Raw genomic sequence first — 8,658 nt, 5'->3', positions numbered from 1 at the left:
ATTTAACTTGAAAATGGAAGTTGTTGAACCTACAATTTCCTAAATAGTCTTCTTGAGGGAAATTAATGTAAATTAAGTGTGTTCAGTTGTAACCAGTTGTGACCTTTGCGAGGACAGCTCTCAACATTACAACTTAGACTTAAAGGTCTTCCAGGCATGGACGTCAGCTCCCTGAATCAGTCTGTGTGATAGCTGCTGAGAATTGTGAGCACTGGTCCACATCTAGGGGTCTGGAAGATTGGGAAAGGCCATCATAGACAATCCGGATGTGGTAATCAATGCCTGAGCATATGTGGTATGCCCTATAACTGGGAACCCCTAATTGCCAGCTCCATTAGCAAGCCTGACCATTCCTGTAGGCTTCGGTGCAAAATGTAGTTGTCATCTCTGAAAGAAATACATATTTGGAGGAATAGGCTAGAACCTCAGATTCATTACCTCACATCCAATCTCCAAAAAGATGCTAGCATTTAAATTATTTTGGAACTCGAACTCATTCTTTCTTGATCTGGTTCACTCCCTAGCTCAACATTCATTTTCTCTTATTCCTCTTTAGAAAGAGTCCAAGAATGCCATCATTTTCCACTAAGGCCAGGGGTAGGGAAGAAAGCCATGACCCCTGTCCTGCTCTCATAATAATTTAGAAGTACTGAGGCAGACTGCCTTATAATTTAACTCACATGGAGACACATTACTTGATGCCCCTTAATTTGTCAGAACAATTTGTCAGATATGATTTATCTCCACTCCTCCCTTTTCCAATCTTAAATTATGTTTACTCTATCTCTGCATCAGTTTGAAAGTTTCTTTTAATTTTTTTGTGCAAAAACTATACCTGTTTTTATGCATATTTAGCAACTTATAAAGGTGGTGCATGTATACCCAAAATGCATATTTTGTATTCATTTTGTAACCTGAAAATTGCATTGCAAAATTGAAAGAAGTACAAATTTTGAGGAGATTCAGAATTTCAGCTTGCATGTTTGTTCAAAAATATAAAGTTAAGTGCTAATGGAACATCTCTACTATTAACACTCAGTTGTCAAGAATAGAATCTGCCCACGTGTAACTTTAAGTCAGTCTATAAGGATGACCCTTTTTACAACATTTTAACATCCACATTCATTACAATATAAATTCTGGTTGTCACTGACTACTGTATATCATTTTATTTTGTTCTGTTTTTGCTTTTTTAGCTAAGTCCTAAGTTCAAAATAATTTTTCACTGTGAAGAAGAAATACAAACACGGAAGAAAAGAACAAAATGTAAAACCATGATTAAAACTTGGCTCTATAAAATACAACCCCCACGCCCATGCAAAAAACCCCCCAATTTCACTCAAGCAGTCAAATAAACTATCAAATAAGTTTGAAGCCTTTTAAAATTGCCTTGTATTACATTCTGGTAAGACCAACACCAGGACTTGAGAGAGCCTCTGGAGAGCGGATTTGCATTTCATAGATGATTAAATAGACTTGATTGCCTTTGGCAGCAGTCTGGTGGCTAAGGGCACATCTGTCACATCTGTTTTTGGGCTGGGTTCCTAGAGGTAATGGACCAGGCAGAGCTCCAGCACAGACCTTTTATTCTCCCATAGCAAAAGGAAAAGTCTCCCCTGATGGGATGCACCCATTCCATGAGCCTCTGAATCTGTTATATCAGATGGTTCCAGGTACCTAATCTTGTAGAGGGGGAAGCTGGGCACTAGCTGACAGTGAAAACCAAATGAGACTTGAAGTCTTTTCTCCCCAAAGCTATAAAGGGCTCTGGTAGCATATCTAAGGATAAAGGAAATGAAACAAAGCATACTGCTTATTAGAATATTTCGCATGTTTGCTTGAAAAGATAATTTCAGGAGTTTGAAGTACAGTAAAGAAACATACAGTGGAACCTCGAGTTACGAATTTAATCCGTTCCGTGACTCTGGTTGCAACTCGAATTGGTCGCAACACGAGGCAAATTTTCCCATAAGGTTCAATGTAATTACCGTTAATCCGTTCCGGCGTCCGCGGACCACACGTCAGGGGTGGAAAAACGGCCGTGGACCACGCAGCAGGGCAGAAAAATGGCCGTGGACCATGTGTCAGGGGCGGAAAATGGCCACGGACCATGTGGCAGGGCGGAAAAACGGCCGCGGACCACGTGGAACAGGCGGAAAATGGCCGCGGATCCGGTTCGTAAGTCGAGGTAAATTTTTGGGGCTGGAGCTGGTCGTATCTCGAAAAATTCGTAAGTAGGGGTGTTCGTAACTAGAGGTACCACTGTATTCTAAGTATTTTTGAGAAGTCACTCATAGAAAATAATCCTATGGACTAAGATAAGATGCCGTCAGCAAAATGATAAAAACATTTTAGAAAATGCTAACATTCATTGTGAACACTCTTTCCAAAGTGTTTCAGAGGCACAGGAAATTGCTACTGAAAGAAGAAAACAGTATCTCAGAGGCAAGAATGAAGGCTAAAGCAACTTTTACTTGTAAGCTGCCTAGAGTCACTTATATAGTGAGATGGGTGGCATATAAATTTGTTAAATAAACTATATAAAATAAATAAATAGATACCTGGGACTTCTTTGGAAAAGGACATCCAAGGATCAGAGATTGTTCTCTCCTCTTTCCCCAATAATGATTTAAGTATGTTATGAATACCTTTTTGTGTATCCTCCTCTTAGTATCATTATTACATAAGAGATATGGTGGACCTTTGTGTTCTGAGCGCCCCAGTTCAAAAAGGAGAGTGTTTTATTTATCTGTTAATTTATTTAAAATACTTGTATGGCTGCCCACCTTAAAAACACAACTCTGGACAGCTCACAACAGTTATATAAAACCATTCATCATAAAAAAAAATTAAAAAATTAATAAAAAACAAAAACAGAAAAACCTGGCACTACAAACAATCCAGCTCCAACTTCACCCTATCTCAGCACTTGAGAGAAGAGCCAGCTCTTTAGCTTTCCAGAAGAGGGTGAGGGCCTTCTGGATCTCAAGAGGAACGGGCTTCCACAGGACAGGGGCTGCTACAGAAAAGACATGCTTCCTAGGTCCTGCTGGATGACATTTAAGGGAAGGGACCTGGAGTGTGCCTACTCTATCCAATCTGGTGGAATGGACAGATACCCTCAAGGAGAGGAGAACTGGCAGATAACTTGGCCTCATGCCATGCAAGTCTGAGCAGAGCAGTGGCATTAAGATGTTGAGGGACCTGGAAACCAAGCCCTATGAAAAACAGTTAAGTGGTCTGGATATGTTTAGCCTACAAAAGAGGCAACTGTAGTAAGATAAAACAGCAGCCTTCAAATATCTAAAAGATTGTCATGTAGAAGAGGGAATGAACTTAAACTCTATTCCCCCAGAGGGCAGAAACTGAATCAGCGAGTTAAAGCTTCAAGGAAGTAGGTTCAGGCTAGACATCAGGAGGAACTTCCTGAAGCAGCGAGTTCTTTTTCATTTAAGGTCTTCAAAGGCTAAATGGTCATCTAGCAGGGAAGCTCTGATGAATTAATAGAAGATTCCTCTGTAATTCAATGAAAGTATGATTCTATGATTCCCTCCACTCTTTGTTATTACTTCCTCCTTTCCTCAACCTTCCATCAACCTACTTGAATCTTCTTTTACTTTGGAGATTTTTCAGCTAAAAGGAAAAACAGACAAAATTCTTTAGTGCTACATGGAATCTTGGTAGTAATCTGGAAGACTGGAGGAGAATGAAATATGCCTATGTTTTTTTTGATGGCTTCATGGGCCTCAGGAATCTGCATCTTAAATCCTTCCACTTGCAAGCTAAAGACTGCTTTATATATATAAGGACAGCAGCTGATTTTGTGACACCTAATGGCTCCATGTAGGAAAAAATGTACAAACTTTTTCCTAAGAATCAATTTATTTTCATTATTAAAACTGTGTTCATTTAATTATTCATACATTTGATTAAGATTAGTTTTATATTCATTAACTTCAGTGTCATCCATCTAAACAGCATAACATTTTCAACAATCAATTTATTTATTCATTAGAGATAGTTTTATTCCACCCTTCAGTTAATCTGTTCAGAGCAGTTGATATAAGAAGAGCAGCAGTGTTCACACAAAAACAATTAAAACATAAATCACGTTGCCCCAACCACTCATAATAAACCCAAGAACTAAAAAGCAGCACATTCTCAAAAACCAAGTAAAAACAATAGCGAGGTGTGAAATTATTTCTAAAATAGAGAAAACTAAGAAAAGAGTAGGTGCCTGGTGTAACTCCTGGGCAGGGGCATCCATGGGTCAGCACTTCTACACTGCCTGCTTGCCCTCCTCTCAGGGCCCCCCAGTATAAATTGTGGATAGCCCAGCAAGGGAAGAGAAGCCGTGAGTTCCTGAGCTGGGAAAAGCCACCGATGCCCTGAGCTCACATAACAGGATACCCCTTTAGCAGCAGTTGGGGACTGATGGGGCATTTAACATTGTAATATAGCCATGTCATATAGCACCAAAAACTAGTCCTTGAAACATTTCCTGACTGCTAGGGGTTGGCTGAGGGATATATGGGTCCTCCATTCTCAGTGTTCAATCTCTCAGCTCACCCTGATGCTGTCCAAAGACCTCTGGAGAAATTCTATCATTTGGAAATGGAGACCTGGAAATTGAGCACATCTTCATTTTTTCTCCAAACCTCCATTCCAGTAACAATTCTATTACTGTTGATGAAATGTGGCAACCTTGTTTCTGGGGCTCTCAGAGTTGCTGGAGGAGCTGTAGGCAGTCTGTCAACTGTTGGTTGCCCATTTCTGCTATAAGGACCCCATTTCCTGGCCCTTGTAAAGACACATACTTCCTTGGTTTTTTTCCATGCAGGAGCCAAACATTTACTGACATCTCCATCATTCTGTCCTCCTCTTTGAATATATTTTAATACAACTCTTCCTCAACTACTAAGTATCTTACCACCATAATTTACCTAGACTTCGCTCTGTGCTCATTTTTCTTTAGTCACTACCTGAAATTCTATTCCAAACAAGAACATTCCATCTCTCCTCTAGCTGAAATCTAGATATATCACTTCAAGCCTCCTGTAAAAAATTGCAGTGAAATTTGGCAAGTTTTGGTCTAGTTCACCTACCAATTTATCTCATTCTTCTGGAGTGGGGTGGGGTGGGAGAAAGTTGCAGATGCTGGCATTTTCCCCATGTTAACAAAGCCTAGACCCAGCAAGTTGGATCAGGCATTCTCTGGAGCAACTAGAGTGAGTCATTCTGTGTCCAGAATTCCATTTCAGGTCCTCAAACTGGATTTGGCTTTCTCTAAGCAACCAGTGATTTGCCAGTCACTATTTCATGCTGGAACCCTCCTCTCCGATGTGTTCCGACAAGGCTTTCCAGGGAGCAGATGTGCTCATTTAATGTTGTGCGTGCCCTCCAGGACTGGGAGGTTGAACAGGGCTTGAGCACAATCAGCAAATGACAAAAATTGGCTGAGTTGTTCCTGATGGAAGGCTTCTCTCTGTTGTGTTGCACCTGCTTTTCTCCCAGACTTCCATGCCAGTGCAAGCTCTTGCAGAGTTTTATTCATTTCAATATGGATTGCACCAAAAAAACTGAACCAAACCAAATACCCTTTTCAATAAAATGATGAGTTCAAATTATTACTGAAAAAAGAGCTGCTTTATCTATCAGCAACTTGAATACAAGAAAGATACTTCTTTATAAAAGAACCAAGGCATGTGTTTCAGACCTCATTTTTATTCCTGTCAGAAAAATCACTCCTTGTTTGAAAATCAGTGAGCGTATACATGCTTGGAAATTGTTTACCATGTTTCAGATGGTAAACATAAGGATCCACTAAGCTTGATCAGCCACGTCTGACTGTATCCTCTCCAACAGACCATCATTGGCAAGCAGCATGAAACTATAATTTACAACTGCATTGGGAAAAGGAGAGGAGGTTTTCTGGTAGTTAGGAAGCTTATTTTTTTTTCTAATTTAAGAAAGAAACAAAACAAAGCAAAAACCCTGAAAGAATATTTCAGTCTCTGCTCCAGTGTTGTAGATAAAAACTGATGCAATTTTAATGCAGCAAGTTTCAGATCATTCAAAACAGAAGGAGTGGCATTACTTTGTTTTTTCACTCTGGATGACAATCCAAAGAGCATGTGCAATGGTTCATTTCAAAGTGGTCCCTGAAAGATGTATGAAATCCTTGTCTGCAACCTTATATGAAGATAAGGCAGCAAGTGAGGGGAAAAGTGTTGTGTGAACATTCAGGTCCACAAATGACCCACCTAGCCAAAGGTAACACATTGTCATTTGTCAAGCTGAATTATATCCCTCCTCTTTTCTTGTCCCCAAAATGCAATCCACTTGGAAGATTGCCTAAGGAGCCACCATAGGAGGAGCGCATTTCTTTGCTATATCAGCATTTTTGGAGAAGTTCTTCACAATATCTGTTTCAGTGAGCATGGGCAAAAAGTAATGACCATGTATATCTAGGCAGCCCAGAGTTCAATCATTTTGCTTTCAATTATGTGATAAACTATCATTACCAAGCCACAGAAAAGTTTTCAGGAAGATTTGTAAGTACAGTTTCCAGCTCCATGGACAGAGAGGTGCTTTACTTCAGTAATATGCCCAGGACACCAAAAGGGCAATTAGATTGGGAAAGAGAGAGACAGTTATCATTCTCATTCATCTCTGTACTCCCTGGAGGTGTCTACAACAGAAATCAACAAAGATGAAAATGTGATCGTTTCTTGTGAAATTCATTCTGCATCTTTCAGGTTTCAGCATCAGTTGAAAATTGAACTATATATATCTATTCCAAACCATGATTTAAATTCAGCAATGGAGATTATCTACTTAGCTGGAGGGGGGAATCCTTGAACACACTGTGAATGTCCACCCTGCTCAAAACCTTTATTTAATATCTTTCAGTTCTAGTTTTGTCCAACATTTGAGCAAATAAGAATATTAAAAGTACAATTAAATATGAGACCAATACAGAGCAGAGTAGTAATAATAGAGAAAATTGTGGCTGATGCATCATGAATAACAACGCCTGATGGTCAGTTCACCCCAACTGAGAAGACACCATCTACTCTTCAGGCAGAAGGCTGAACCCTTTGTACTTTATAGATTACAGGCAGAATTATCCCAGCCAGATGCATCTAGTAAAGGCAAAATCCCCCTTTTTAAAAAGCAAAAATACCATACAAAGATAGAATCGTGTAGCTAATAGGACAAGCCCTCACTGCCAATCACTTTCAACAAAGACACAGCCATTTCTTGAATCCTCTTGAGGCCTAATGAAGAAGGCAAGTTGGTGTAGGATTACTTTCACTCAGTGGCAGCCATTCTGAAGGAAATCAGTGAGCTGCTCACTTTGTAGACTGTTCAAAACTCTTCTTTCTCCTTCTGATATGGACCCCTGAGAGACTCCAGCCTTGTGTTCACAGACCAGAAGAATCAGGTTTGCCTCCAGCCTGACCCTGACAGGGTTGGTTGCTTTGTTTATTTGAAATTCATCAACTTCTATAACTCCAGATAGCCAAAGCACATCAGGAGGTTCACAAAACAGAATATTAAATCCAGATCCAGCAATAAAACAATTGAACTACTGTCAATTGACAGAAAATAGCACAAAAAGTTTCCAACCATCACAAGTTCCTTCAAAGAAGACACATTCCTCATTAGCACAGGAGTATCCATCAGTGCTCTAAGTGGTCTTCCAGGGTGGAGGATCAGAACAGAATGAATGGATCATGACCTGTAGCAGAAACTTTCGTTTGTGATTCAGAACATAAACAGTTTGGATTTCTGCAGACATTATAGTTCATTTAGCGGGTGGTGTGGCCCACTGAAGAAGCTTGTGGACGCACTTTAGCAATAAAATAAAGCATGTAAAATTTCTCTGCTGACCATTCTCTGAAAATTGTTTTTAGGGGGATTGTGTGTGCCTAAGTGATTGGAAGCATTTGACATCAAGCATTAAACAAGATTTCAAATGTAGGTATAATGAAAAAGAGGAAGCAGGAGAGAGTTTAAAGAGAGAACATGCTGAGTCCATTAGTAAAAAATGTTGACTATGTCTTTATTGAACTCAGTCAACAAAATGTATTGTTAATAAATGTTTTGATATCCTACTTTTAAATTTTCTATATAATTTGGCAAGCACTAGCTTTGAATTCCTAAATTAGAAAGGGTTTCTTTTCAAAGTAATATGTTCAGATGATAAATGCTATAATTAGAATTAATTAAGAATCATAGGGTTGAAAGGGATTTTGAAGGTTCAACCCCTGCCTAGAGGAAGAATCCTCATATCATTCCAAATAAATGGCTGTCCAACCTTTGCTTGAAAACCTTCAGTGATGGAGCATCCATGATTCTGGAAGGCAGGCTGTTCCAATGTTTGATAGCTTTCATGGTCAGGAAATTCATCCTTATTCTGATTTTGGATATCCCTCTGTAAAGCGTCCATCCATTGGTTCTTGTCCTACCTTTGGGAACTATGGAGAAAAAATCCAACCCCTCTTCCCTGTGACATCTTCATGTGTTGGAAGACTGTTATCATGAGAACTTTTGGATCCAGCTGATACAAGGCCACTTCTGATCCACCTCTGGAATATTCTGAAGAGGTCTGGAAAAATTATATCTCTGATGGCTTCCCTATATCCACAGAAT

Source organism: Python bivittatus, unplaced genomic scaffold (assembly GCF_059951505.1).
Source record: "Python bivittatus isolate LINGU-HERP-01145 unplaced genomic scaffold, Pbiv_v1 ctg000960_np1212, whole genome shotgun sequence".
In the NCBI taxonomy this organism is placed as follows: domain Eukaryota; kingdom Metazoa; phylum Chordata; class Lepidosauria; order Squamata; family Pythonidae; genus Python; species Python bivittatus.
The sequence above is the reverse complement of the archived record's forward strand: the minus strand, read 5'-3'. Positions refer to the sequence as shown.